Below are 15,913 nucleotides of genomic sequence, written 5' to 3' on the forward strand. Positions count from 1 at the left end.
ATTATTACTTTGATTATATCTTAAATTACTTAATTATAATCTTGCGTCATGTAGGAATAGTGGCGAGAGGTTCAAAGAATAACTTTATTTTTAAATGTGATTGTGATAGAGTCATTGTAAAACCATTCTACTTATTCAAAAGATTATTCTATAATTTTCTTCTCAATATATTGATTATATTAGGATTTTCTCATGATGTGAGCATTTCCAAGCTTTTCAAACTCTTGTGTCATGTGTTTTTTAGTAATAATATATGAGTATGATTCAACTATTTTAATTTTTTAATTTATTAATCATCCATTGGCACATGAATTTTACTCAGAAAAAAGATTAGATCAAGAAATGATCTTTTTAATTTGTATCAATTATTTTAAAAGTTTTAAAAAGTACCCATTCTATCATAAATTCCACATTCTTTGAAAACTGAAAATTTTGGATAAATTATTGAGATTAGTTAGGTCTGATAATTGCAACTATATTTTTTAAGAGAATATTATCATTTTTCCATCGAAGTTTTTTCTGACATATTAAGTATGCACTAAAATTTGGTGAAAAATACATTTTACCACCTAATGTTTACGTTGTTATCACTTTACTACCATTTTGTTAATGTAATTCAAAACTTGTTGATGTCATAAGGGCTTTTAAGAAATTTCACATTGAAGGAAAAAACGCACAATTTTCAATTGTGAAATAAACTAGTTCATGTAACATAATTAGCTAAACACCGAATGGGGAAGCCATGGAGGTGTCTCTACTCTTACTGTGATAGCAAGCAAAGCCCCAAATTTGTTCCATCCATCAATTTGGGTAAAGCTCATCTTTTCATTAAGTTTAGGAGAAGACCCCATCAGCGACAACCAAGAAAATTAGGGCAAAGGCAACAGTCGGATTTGTGATTTCTTTCCTTCCAAATGATGAAATCGTCTTTTACACTCCATGAGCAAAATCAAATTTTAACTCATGTTCTGTGAAATATTAGTTTATTTTTAATAGAATGATAATAAAGTAATACGAGCGTAAACTTTAGGTGGTAAGATGTAGTTTTCACCAAATTTTGGTATTGATTTATTATGTCAGAAAGATTTTTGTGAAAAAAATGATGATATTCTTTTTTAAATTGAGGTAATTTAATAGTCCTGGAAACTTTACAAATCAGTCATGTCACATTCGTCAAAATATTAGCTTGAATTGTATTTGTGAGGGACACTAATTTATGATCTTTAACTTGAATTGGTTTTTCTTTAACCTCGCTGCAAAAATTCTCTTTCAGGAAGAAGAAGTCTTAAAAAAATTAGTGGCCCAGTAATTAACATTTATGCGTGCTTTATGGGGATATAAGTTAAGTTACAAACTTTCTAATGAAACCAAAATTTCTAAGAAGCAGCAAAAAGAAAATGGGAAAGTGAAAGACCACTCGTAAATTTGTGAAAGGCGTAATGTAATTTTAGGTGAACGCGTTGCGTTAAGTCACTCCTTCAGGTTCACTCAGAATCGCCAGATATTTTCCTCTCTTCTTCTTTTTTGGATCCAATCAAAACTTTCTCCTTTTGTGATTCAGCCATTGGATTTAATGAAAAAGTTGTTTAATAGGTTTTTAACATTACCCTGTTATTTGATTAAAATAAAATTGTAAATATTAGTTGAGTGATGATACAGACACAAATTATTGTACAAATTGATCTTGTATAAACTGATGTGACATTAATTTCGATTTAATTCAACTAATTTTATCACGCCATATCAGTTTGTACAAAATAAATTTATACAAGAGTTTGTAACTATATCATTACTCTAAGTTAAAATAGAAGAACTAAACTAATATGAGTAATGATATAGTCACAAACTCTTGTATAAATTTATTTGTACAAACTAATATGACATGATAAAATTAGTTGAATTAAATATCTCTTGGTTCACATGATTTATTTATATTATTTTATATTTATTAGTTAATTCGGTAATAAATAATTTGTTAAATTGCTATTAAATTTTGTTAGATAAATTAATTAATATTAAGAATATTGTTGATAGAGTAGTATTATAAAGGTAAAGAAAAAGTAGAGATAATAGTATAATATATTTAATAATAAAGGTATATTGAAGTACTTTTTAAAATATAAGAATTAAATGAGTATTTAAATCAAAATACAAAAACCAAACAAGCATTTACTTGATAAAACATCATAGAAGTTAAAAGTTTCAAAATTTTGACACCCAAGACTTATCTATTAAAAGAGGTCATGAGAATTAAAACTTAGGTGAAACAGTCTCATAACATTATCACGGAGACATGGTGAGATTTTCCTATTTTCATATTTAAATTTGACGCCCACTTGAAATTTAAATTTAATTGCACGGTTCCATCCTCTCTCTCATATTTTTTGTGTTCTCCTTCAAGAAGAAGAAATTAGTGGCCCATTGAATAGTATTTTGCGTGGTTTATGGGTTATAAGTTAAGCCGTAACATTTTTGTCAATCCTTAGCCCGACTAAAAAGTCATGAATCGCAAAGCCAATGTGACACTCGTGAGTGCTTTTAAGTATTTATTATAAATAATTGCAAAGCCAATTATTTATTATTTATAATGAAACCGAAATTTATCTCCGCGTGAAAATAAAGGAGTGAACGCGAGAAAAGATTCCTCTCCTCGTGAAAACAGATGTTGAAATGTTTTTGCTATTCGTTTGATTATTCGAGGATTCACAATTGCCGATAAGTCCAAGAAAAATTTCAAAAATTATCTTCCAAAATTAAAGGAGTTAATTGTGTTTGCTTTATGGTATAACATTTTTGTCGATACTCAACCTAACTCAGAAATCACGAGTTGCACAGTCAATGAAAAAGAAGACAAAAGTCAATAAAAGCAAAAGACAATAAGACATTGACTGATGGTAGCATGATGGGAAGTATCCCTTGGGATTAAAGTAGAAATTTAATAAATTTCTTATTTCATAATTTTTTATAAAAATAATATTTAATAAATTTTGTAAAAACTATTTCTTATAATTTTTTTTATTTTACTGCATTTTTAAAAAAATAAGTTGAAATTTACTTTTCATAAGCAATTTAAAATAAGCCATCACAAATTTTCAAAGTTTATATTATAACATTAATAATTTAACAAAAAAGATAATCATAGCTTATGTTTCCATACACTCTAGTTTATAAGTCATTAGATATCATATTAGGCATTAGCACAATAATTTACCAATGCAACTAATGTGCATTATCTCCAATATCAAAGTTTTGATTTAGCAATTTCACATTTTTTATATTTTATTTTTATTATAAAATTAATGAGACTTATATATGATTACATTTTTTTTTTTTAACTACGAACAAGTCCATGTGAAAGTTAACCATGACTTTTAAAATCAATTTCATAACCATAGCTTTTAACGTTCAATCTATTTATATTTTTTCTATAGTCATGATGCATGATGCTCATGATGCTTATTGCAACAAATTGATTCTTTGATTTTAAGAATCTTGTTACCATTTCCTTTGCATTGATTCTCTGATTTGGTGATTCCACAGTACACTCCATAGCCAAATTGAACACAAATGACATACATTGCTCTTTGGTCATAAAATGTTCGTCCTCCCGACTTAGCAAATTTGCACTAACAACTTTCATAACTGAATTGGGTAGCAAATCATTAACCCAATGCTTTAATGTCATTTCTCCATGAAAAAATTTAATTGTGGGTTTCTTCCCGCTGAATGTTTCCATTATCATAATCCCAAAGTTATAAGTATCTCCATTGCGGATACTTTTCCTTCTCTTTAATATTGGATGGATTTCAACAATTATATACTATGATAAAATAATTTACAATAATATGCTCAAATGAAGAACATAAGAAATAAATAACATATCAAAAAATAATAAAGAAATGAAAAAATATTTAATGTGGAACAAACCTGGTGCCATATAGCTTATGGTGGCAAGTGTTTGTATTTGAGTCAATGATTGATCTTCTTTGAGTAAGAGCTTTGCCATGCCAAAAAATGAGCAACCATATTATCGTCTAGCAATACATTACTTGACTTTAAATCTCAGTGAATTACATGTGTTGAATGACCAAAGTGTAGATATTCCACAGCTGATGCAACGTCTATCATTATGTGTAATCTTTGAAAAAAATCCAAAATGTAGTTGCTTGTAGACAAACACTTACCTAGACTTCCATGAGGCATGCATTCTAATATCAATGCTTTAAAATCATCCTTTGAACAACTGCTAATAATTTTGATAAGGTTTTGATGGCGAATAATTTTCATCATATTACATTCAACATCAAGGTTCTTAAATGCTCCTCCATATTGCAGGTTAAAACCCTTTACTACAACTTCCATCCCATCTTGAATTTTTGCCTTATAAATAGAGCCAAAACCTCCTCTGCTAATTAGATTGCTTTCACTAAATCTGTTTTAACTTGAAAAAGTTCTATGTATAAAAACTTTCTCCAAATTGTTGCTGGTGGCATATTAGTATCATTCGGTATGTCTTTTCCTCTCTTTGGATATCTCAAGATCAACACAATGAGTACTATCATAAATATAGTACTCAATGACAAGACAATCCCTAGAAGAGGATCATTTTTCCTTGATATGTGGTGGATTCTAGTTCTGCATGGTGGAACTTGCAGATTGGGTATGCCACACAATAATTCATTTCCTTCAATGATTCAACTAAGAAATTTCTAAAAGGTCTAGGAATCTTTCCTTCGAGCGTATTGAAAGAAAGATTTAAATGTTTGAGATCTAAAAGTTTTTCTAATGGTACAGGAATAGCCCAGAGAAATTATTATTGGACAAATCCAAGGATTTCAAGCTTGTCAAATCACCAATGGAATTACGAAGTGAGTCTTGCAATCTATTATATTCTAAAAAGAGATATTATAGATCTTTTACGTTGCCAATTGTTTTGGAAAAACACATGAGAAATTATTCATCGACAAATCTAATCTTAACAAAACCTTAAAATTAGACATCTAATTAAATTAGGAAACAAATATTCCTAATAAATTAGAATTTCACTAAATTAGGGAATTAATAAATTAATCTCTATTACAAGATATGCAATAAATAAACTTCCAATTTAAGTAGACTTGCCATAAGATGCCAACTCTATAATAATGGACTTAACACAAATCTTTGCTAAGCTTGTGAATAAAATCATGACATGTCATTTAAGTTTTTTAGGCTTCGTTTGGTATATATTTTCAAGCAAAGTCTGTTTAAGTCGAGCTTCTATTAGTAGAATTTTAATAAGTAAAGCTTTTATAAAAAAAAAATTGTGTTATTTAGTCCTCAATTAAATGATATTTAATAATTAAAAACTCTACTCAAGATGTAACCAAATAATATTAAAATTTCATTATTTATAATTTTTATTAATAGAGCTTTTAAATTAGTGAATAAATGATATTTTATATCATTTTATTAGAAAAAGAATGAACCGCAAGATTGTAAGCACCGTGAATAACTGTGTAATCGGCCAAATACCATTGAGGAAATTCGGAGCTCCACACGTGTCTCAGCCGCTCGCACGAGTGCGAGAAGATTTTTCGGGCCGTGGATCTCTCTTGTTACCAAGGATGCTTCTCAGCATATCGTAGCCGGGGGACTCTACTGGGCTTAATTAATGTAATCAGCCCATCCAGGTCACCTTACGAGGCTTGCGTTAGTGCATAAAATACTCTCGTTTTTATCAATCATTTATCATTAGGAGAAAGAGGGGAAAAAGAAAATTCGTTACCTTCTGTTGTCCTTGTGAATGGTGTGCGTTCGTTTTTATTATAATACGCATAAAAAATTATTTCTTCTATAGGAACAATGAGCAAAGGTAAAGTTATCTAATCATGTTTGATTGCTAACTAAAAAATATATCTATATTTTACTAATTTTATTTCTTTAATTTTTTATTTCAATATAAATAGTAATAATAATAATTTTTTAAAATTTAATGATTTTATTTCTTAATTAAGGATAATTTTAGACACAAATATTTTTCACTCATTCCCTTAGGTACTAATACTTCTTATTGATCCCTGAAGTTACTTTTATTTACTTATTTAAACCATATATGAAATTTGAAGAATGTTAATCTCATGATATTATAGATTCTCCGTAGATATTCTTTGACATCTAATTTGATTCGATGGACAGATTATTATTAATAAATTAGCAGCTTCTCCTCAACAAATGAGTATTGATGAGCACTTCTCTTTCAGAGTCACTTATGGAGATTGATCTTGATGTGAATTTCCTGTTAGGGAACCATAATCTCTAGAAGTGGTTCCGAATATAGAATTTTCTTCTCTAGTACGAAGAGATTCTGCAATTCCGAGTCACTTGAGGACATCGTTGTTGCCTTGCAAGCGGAAGATTCTTCACTCAGTCCTAAGAACAGAAGCTGAATCAACTCAGTCAGTTGAGTTAGGATAGAATAACATTACTGGAGGAAAATTGACCTATATTTTACCTTTTTAGTTCTTAATCTCTCTCTTAACATGGCAATTAGGTCAAGAGGAACATGATTTGAACAGTTTGAAGCTTCTTATCTGAGGCTACCTAGGAATATTCCATACTCATGGGAATTTGGCTCTTTTCATTTCTCAGCACTAAGGAGTTTAAGCACAGTCAATAATGAAACCCAATTGAGAAATATTATCATCTGTTGCCTATGATTTCAACTGGACCAAAATGTTTGTTTTTCTTTTTATCTTTTTTTTATAAAAAAATGATTTAGCGATCATGTCACTAGTTTTTTCAACAAGATGAATGATTTTATCTTCTCATTGATGAACAATTCTTTCCAGCACTCTTTAGGAGACTCACGCTCATTCACTAACCACTCACCATGCTCAGAATGCAAAATGCGAAATAGGAGTAATATAATAATTTACTTGTCTAATTTCAACACATTTTCAAACTAATTAATCCCACTACAAGAAAAAGTTATTTATGTGACCACTATTTTGCAGTTACGCATGACCTATATGACAGCTTTGTAACGGCAGAGAGGGGTTACATACGCGGCCATTGCAAAAGCTTTGTAACCGTTGCAAATGCTTTTTAACTGTACTTTTGGCGTGCAGTAACAAAAGGTAGTAACGGTCACAAAAAAAAAACCACCTAAATGCGGCCACATTAAGTAATGGGTTGGATGCAAGTTTTGTGACAGGTGGAAGCTGTCACAAATTTGTAATGCTTAATTTTTCACAATTTTGTGATATTTGACTATTTGTCAATATTTTATCTCATTTTCCTGATATTTGTCAATGACAACAAAAATTCAACATTGTTCATTACAACATTACAACACTAAAATTAATTATCATGATACCATCCATAAAGTTTAAATTATATACTGAAAATGAGAGATTAACATCAAGCCGCAAGTCTCCAAGTCAAAAATTAAAAGTATACACAGATGTAAATACAAGCCTACGATACAAAGTCTTACAAAAAAAAAAAAGTATGAATCCAGGAATCTCCAATGCATCTTATCAAATGATAGCCTACAATAGAAGCAACAATATATTAAAAATGTGCGAGACAAACACACTTAAATATTATAATTATATAACTAAGCACTTCTTGCTAGCAATAATTAGAAGCGCTCTTGGTACAACTGTTAATGTCTCTATCCTTTGTTGAAACTCTTAGTTAATTTGCAAATCTAATATTCATTTTCCGAAAAAATAATATCAACATTGAACAAACGAAGAGTCATGAATCATAATTTTACAAGTAAAAGCGTTTTGTCTATATATTGACCTCATAATTTGCAGCATAACTGCATGACGGTGTTGATGCGCATTGGAAACATGTGCTACTACTTAAAAAACAAATATTTTTTTTCCCTAAGAAGCACAAAAGGAAATGTAGTCTATATATAGATGATAAATATGCAGCCTATATATTTTACTATATGGTCAGATGTAGGAAATTTAGGGAAGGGCATTAAGTTGGAAGGTTCAGTTCGAAGTTGGCAATAAAATTGCCATTATGCTGCAACTTTTCTCAATATACTCCATGTTGTGCAAATTTTAATGTACTCGCAAGCGCACGAATCTATTGTAGTATAGATCAATGGTGACGAGTGTCGATCCCACGAGGAGGTGGATTTTAATTATATGTAGAATTAATTTTGTAAATGGGTGGTTGGATTTATGGTGGAAATGATTTGGAATATGCTAAAACTTAATTTAAAATGGCGAGAATAAATTCTAAAATTGGAATTGCAATGGAGAGAATAAATTGAAGAGAAAATTCTATTAAATTGACGTACTTGGGTATTTGGATCCGTATCAACATGCATCATGGGCTAAATAATCCGTATTAATACCAATTAAATCATGAGGGGGGAATCCACACCTCATGAACCACGCTCTAATCAATATGGTGCTAAGGGCTTATCGTGCCAAATAATAATAACCTTGTACTAGAGGGCCGGTGAAACCAAGGCGGTACTAGACAAGATTAGTATTATTTGTCGACGAGAAGTCAAAACATCCACAAAAACTAGAGGGGAAGAGAAAATAAATTTATCAAATTAAGCCCATGACACATGTTGAGACTTCACCTTCAACCCAAGCTTGAAAGAAAATTAGCCACTCATAATTGAACTAAGGGCAAAATAGAAATTTATTAAAATACGAAGAAAATACAAGATGGAGAGGGAATTACAGAAAATGGATCCCAAAAATGGATTCAGAGATATCAAATTAGGGGGGAGAGGCCCCCTTTTTATAGATACATGGAGTAAATCATGGCCATCGGATTAAAAACAGTTTGGACGCTCAGGATTACGCCACGTCATCAGTCAACAGTCCACGGTTTGACCACGCGGATGAACAGTAACACGGTTTGACCCGGATGAACAGTAACGCGGTTTGGTTGAAAATAATCCTGTGTGATGCATGCACCGTACGCGAGATTTTTCGTCCACTAATATGCTGCCACGTCACCATCAACAGTATATAAGAATTTTAGTCCAACAGGATCGTGACACCTCATCAGTCAATGCCACGCCATCGATCCGTCTATGTGAACAGTGTCGTGAACAGTAACGTAGACAATACCGTACCCGTGAATAGTACCGTACATGTGAATAGTGTCATTTTTCTTTTTATGCTCCTCCTAAGGTTTTCGACCGTCCTGAGTTCAAAAGTGATGTCCGTTTTGCCGTCTGATCTCTCCTTTATTGTGAAATGACTATAATGCTCCTAAAATACATAAATTACTTAATTAAAATAAAACACACGTAATTAAATCACAAGAATGTTAAATACATAAAAGTAAGGGTTGTTAGTAAGACTTGAAATGTAAAATGACGATTTTCTCCTTTATAAATATACATTTTCTAACACTCAACACACCCCCCAACCAGCTTATTGCTAGTCCCTAGCAAATAAAGCGAAAACAAAATTCAAATTCAAAATGATTTTTTTTTTTTTTTTAGAAACACTCGTGTTTATTCAATCAGATTAATGATAGCAATCAAATAAAAGTATAAGCATTATCTCCAGTCTAAAGCAACGTCACACCCACATCAACCATCCACATGAATCAGCCCAATAGACTTTGTTATAGCTACTTTCAAGAATGACATGTCAAACCCCAAAATCTCACTGGAAGTAGTGACACTCTCACAAAGAAATTAAACCCAATAAAAATAGTCACTCCAATAAATGGTAATTGAGAGAAAATAATAAAGAAGTGATATCACATGCTCTCACTAAGATGAAATAAATATGCCCTCAGCTTAAAAATAATGCGATCTCAAGTCAAATAAAAACTGTTAGTCAACCCAATTTATTTATTTATTTTTTTATATGCACCACTACATCTTTTTAGCCCATATAACTAGCTTCTACTTTAGATTATAGTTCCCTAAAATCAAGAAGGACTTTTATTAGGATGTAATGTAGGCTAGGGACATGGTTAACAAAGAAAGGAAATAAGGAAAACAAAGTGTATGTTTGAGAAAAATGTAGAGAAATTTTTTTTTTTTTTTGGAAGTTGCAAGGTGGATTTTACCTATTATTGTTATTTTTATTCTTTTGAAACAACAACTTTTGTTTTTTTTTTTTTTTTGCATAACTTCACTGAACAACATAATTATTTACATTTTCTCAAACATAAATAGGTGATGGAACTTATAAGACATTGGGTAATACTTCAAATCGGAGTGGGTCAAGATGATAAGTTGACAAAGAAAATGTTTTTTTTTTTTAAAGGCTCAAAAGGATTAACTATGGATATTTAATAAAAGGGATGGCTAGAAAGGCTCAAACGGATCAAAGATGGCCTTTCCATCGTCTTTTAGGGCTCTAAATAATCATCCATATCTACTAGTTAGATGAGCCTCCCAATGTAGCAACACCCTTTTTTTTTTTTTTATTAAGGGTTAACTCAAAAGAAATCTAGAGATCGTGTATACAATAATAAACTGTTAAGCTATATAAAGAATGGGCAAAAGGGCTACTCTCCAAGAAAAATGATAGGCTCAAAAACTCACTTGGTACTTATTATGACATGTTCATTCCTTCAAGCAACTCATATATGTCTCCGACATCAACATGTAGAGTAGTAAACATAATGTAACATCACTTAAGACCAAAGATAATACAAATACTAAAATTTGAAATTAATCATGTCATCCAATGTTAAAATAAATCACACAATTTTTTTTTAAACAACATTCTACCCCCCAACCTATTCTAAGCATGAAAGGAAAATATGCATGCAGAAATGTGAAAATGATGCATAAAAACTAATTAGAAAAGTTACACGTAAAATGATAGAAAATGAAATATGGTTTTTTTTTTTTTAAGAAGATGCGTTTCTAGAGGCACTACACTCCATATTCAGCCATCTTCGACTTATATTTATAGAGGAGAAATTAAAAAGAAGAAAAATAAACATAAAAACATAATAAAGAAAAAGAAAATGTCTGAATTTTTTTTTTGTTTTTTTAATTTTTTTTTAAACGATGAAGATGCGTTTCTAGAGTCACTACACTCCATATTCAGCCATCTTCGACACAAAAAGTTAGCAACAGTTAGTTTCTACAACAAAAAATTAGTAAAAACTTAACCAAAATTCCACAATTGTCGACTATTCCCTCCCCCCAACCAGAACGAAACATTGTCCTCAATGTTTGAAAGGAAAGAAGTAGAGTTTAGAAGACATCACCTGGGTGGTGCAACACAGAAGAAAATATTTACAAGCGGAGAGTTAAATCTAATTTGTACTTCTTACTGCGGCTACTGTTACCATCATTATTTGGGCGCTCCAACACAAAGGTCCAGGGGTCTGGCTCCGGTTTATAAGCTTGTAACAGATCAAGTAGCTCATTAGTAGTGTGAGCACAAATAAAAAGTTTTTTCACATGAGAAGGAATGAAATAGTTTTTTATTGCATGGTTAAGAAATGCGATAAAGCCATCATAAAAGTTATTGACATTTAACAAACCGATGGGTTTCTGGTGGATGTGCAGATGGGCCCAAGATGCTAGTGTGATAAGTGCCTCTAGTGTTGCAAGATCTCCTGGAAGGAAAATAAAAGCATCAACATGATTAAGCATTTCAGTTATTCTTTCTTGTATACCTGAGACGACTAACTCTTCTCCAGTTGATGAGTCAGACGAACTGCCCAATGGTTTTAGGACTCTTGGGATGATGCCTAACACTTGACTTCCTCTGATAAAAGCTGCTTCTGAGACCATTTTTGATAACCCTCGGTTACCGCCTCCATACACCAAGTGTAATTTTCTCGCTGCTATGCTTCGACCAAGATCTATGGCTGCCTCCACAAACTCTTTATGTTTTCCATAGGTAAATCCAGAAAGCACACAAATGTTCTTGAATTGTCTATTGGGAGTAGTTGCCATTGGGATACTTCTCAAAAATAATTTGTGAGTGTTTGACAAAAGAAATCACATTTAAGAGTCTTGGTGACAGTGGGTCACAGTTGTGTATGAGGTAACATGTCAGTGTCAAATAACGCGTAAAGCACGTGGCTCGTAAGTCAAAAAGGAAACAGTAAAGAGGAAAAAGGAAACAGTAAAAAGGAAAAAGCAAACAGTAATAAAATTATTAAAGACAATAATGCACACAATAAAACAATAGTGAAATAAAATAACAGTAAAGTGAAAGGATATTTACAGGTAGTTGCGACTGTGGCTCACATCTTCCTCTGGTTTTACGTCCAGAAACAGCTTGAACGCCCTCTATGGGTCGAGGATGGGCTTCCTATCCATTTTTCTTATAAACTGGCAAACAGGGTCGTTTATAGTCAGATTCCCGAGACTATATCGTGCATGCTCTTTCTGGAATAATGGCCATAACTGGAGAATCGCTCCTTGCGCATATCCACCGGGATGCGTTTCAAGAGACAAAAGGATATCATCCAATGACTCCTTATTCAAGCCATCCATAATGAATTGAATCTTATCTTCCCTGTTATCAGACACCATTCCTGCCGATCGTACTTTAGCTTCGATTAACCAACGAATGTCAGCAGGTATTTATTCCTCATGAGTAATCGCATGCGTTCGGACCGAGCTTTATAGATCGTAAGGAGGGCATTCTGAGGAAGTGAAGGGAATCACTTGTGAAGTTTCGCTAGAATCTCGTTTCTGTCCATACCTTCGCCTCAGAATATCAGTTATTATGGGAAACTGAAGTAACCGACTTGATTGTCACGGAGTACCGTTATCCGCCACTTCACCGGGGTAACAAACTAAAGCACACAAACAGAAAAACAAATTAAAACACACAAAGAAAATTAAAATCGTCCTCTTATTGAATTTACCTCAAGCTCCAACTGGATGTCGTAAACACTTCTCTCAATGTCGCTGAGTTGGCGTTCTAAACCCTCAACATAGGCTACTAACTCTGGTGGTTGTAGAGCCCAAATACGATGTGTTTTACAAAATTGAATCTGCCTTTTGAGATGAGTTTTGACACGTTGAAGTGGTTTAAGAATGTTCAGAAGGAACGGTCTAAGTAAGGTACTCATGGTTAAAAATGATAAAAGAAAACTTAATAGTTAAACAAACACACTTATGCAAAAATAATTTCAATTAGCAGAAGAATAATATAAAGAAAGAAAAAAAAATCAAATCAACGAAAAGAAAAAAAAATCAATTCAAATCTGGTGGGTCACTCAAATTTATTTCGGTGTCTTCTCCATGTGGTTGGTACTCTAGATATGGCTTTAATCTTTGACCATTAGCTTTAAACGTGACACCGTTCTTTGGGTCCTTAATTTCAATTGCCCCATGTGAAAAAACAGTATGAACAATAAAGGGACCAGACCAACGAGAGCGTAACTTACCTGGGAATAGGTGCAAGCGAGAATTGAATAAAAGCACTTTCTGACCTGGAGTGAACGTTTTTCTCATAATTTGCTTGTCATGAAAGACTTTCATCCGTTGCTTGTAAATCTTGGCATTTTCGTATGCATCATTGCGAATTTCTTCAAGTTCTGCCACCTGTAATCTTCTTTCTGAGCTGGCTTGTTGCATGTCAAAGTTGAATTTCTTGATGGCCCAATACGCACGATGCTCGAGTTCCACAGGTAGGTGGCAAGCTTTTCCATACACTAGCCTGTAGGGTGACATCCCAATCGGGGTCTTGAAAGCCGTTCTATATGCCCATAATGCATCATCAACTCTTAATGACCAATCTTTTCTGTCTGGCCTCACCGTTTTTCCTAATATGTGCTTTATTTCTCGATTGGAGATCTCAACTTGGCCACTGGTTTGTGGATGATACGGAGTCGCCACTTTGTGAGTGATTGAATACTTTGTCAAAAGAGTTTTGAATGCTTTGTTACAAAAGTGGGCACCACCATCACTGATTATCGCTCGAGGGAATCCAAAGCGTGAAACAATGTTGCTTTTCAAAAATCCTATCACCACTTTGTGATCATTGGTTCTGCATGGAATTGCTTCTACCCATTTTGATACGTAGTCAACAGCAACCAATATGTATTGATGACCAAAAGACGGGGGAAAGGGTCCCATGAAGTCGATACCCCATACGTCAAAAATCTCAACCACTAAAATTGGATTTAGTGGCATCATGTTCCTTCGTGTAATGCTCCCCATTCGTTGACACCTATCACATGAAGAACAGAAGGTGTAAGCATCTTGAAATATAGTTGGCCAATAGAAACCACATTGTAAAACTTTAGTCGCTATTTTCTTAGCGCTAAAATGGCCTCCACAAGCTTGTTCATGGCAGAATGAAAGGATATTCTGAATTTCACTTTCTGGGACACATCGTCTAACAATTTGGTCTGCACAATACTTGAACAAATACGGGTCATCCCAAAAGAAATTTTTTATCTCTGCAAAGAATTTAGCCTTGTCTTGCTTGGTCCAATGCTCTGGAAGTTTACCTGTAACAAGATAATTAACTATATCAGCATACCAAGGTAATACTTCCACATTCATTAATTGTTCATCTGGAAATGACTCATTCAATGGTAATGATTCTGTAATTGTGTCAAAATGGAGACGAGAGAGATGGTCCGCCATGACATTTTCTGTGCCTTTTTTATCTTTGAATTCCAAGTCAAACTCCTGCAAAAGTAACACCCAACGAATTAGTCTAGCTTTTGCATCTTTCTTTGTGAGAAGATATTTAAGAGCAGCATGATCTGTGAATATAATTATTTTACAACCAATGAGATAAGATCGAAATTTCTCTAATGCAAACACTACTGCTAGCATTTCTTTTTCAGTAGTTGAATAGTTCAACTGTGCATCATTCAATGTCATACTAGCATAGTAAATAACATGGGGAATTCGATCAACTCTTTGTCCTAATACTGCTCCTACTGCATAATCAGATGCATCACACATGAGCTCAAATGGTAAGCTCCAATTTGGGGCTTGAATGATGGGTGATGATGTCAACAACTGCTTTAATTTTTCAAACGCCACAAGACATGAATCATTAAAGATAAAAGGTACATCCTTAGCAAGTAAATTACACAAGGGTCTAGAAACTTTGCTAAAATCTTTAATGAAACGTCTATAAAAACCAGCATGCCCAAGGAAAGATCTTACTTCTCTGACTGTTTTGGGTGGAGGAAGATTAGAAATGAGATCCACCTTGGCTTTGTCAACCTCAATACCTTTGCTTGAAATAATGTGACCGAGAACAATACCTTGTTTTACCATAAAATGGCATTTCTCCCAATTTAAGACCAAGTTCTTCTCGATACATCTCTGCATAACTAGTGTTAGATGATGTAAACATTGATCAAATGAATCACCAAAGACAGAAAAGTCATCCATAAAGACTTCAAGGAATCGTTCAACCATATCAGAAAAAATGCTTAACATGCATCGTTGAAATGTAGCAAGTGCATTACATAATCCAAATGGCATTCTCCTATATGCAAATGTACCAAAAGGGCAAGTGAAAGTGGTTTTCTCTTGATCTTTTGGTGCTATGGGAATCTGATTATATCCTGAGTAGCCATCTAGAAAGCAATAAAATTCATGGCCTGCTAATCTATCAAGCATTTGATCGATAAATGGTAAAGGAAAATGGTCTTTACGTGTGACAGAATTCAACTTTCTATAATCAATGTATACACGCCATCCTGTAGTCACTCTAGTTGGTATCAATTCATTATCAGCAATGGTAACTACTGTGACTCCTGACTTTTTGGGGACAACTTGCACAGGACTGACCCATGAACTATCAGAAATTGGGTAAATGATACCTGCGTCTAATAACTTAAGGACTTCTGTTCTAACAACTTCTTTCATATTAGGATTTAACCGACGTTGCATTTCCTTAGTAGATTTAGCATTTTCATCAAGGTGAATGTAATGCATACAGTCTACTGGGTTTATACCTTTTATGTCTGC

Source organism: Citrus sinensis, chromosome 7 (assembly GCF_022201045.2).
Source record: "Citrus sinensis cultivar Valencia sweet orange chromosome 7, DVS_A1.0, whole genome shotgun sequence".
Taxonomy (NCBI): Eukaryota; Viridiplantae; Streptophyta; class Magnoliopsida; order Sapindales; family Rutaceae; genus Citrus; species Citrus sinensis.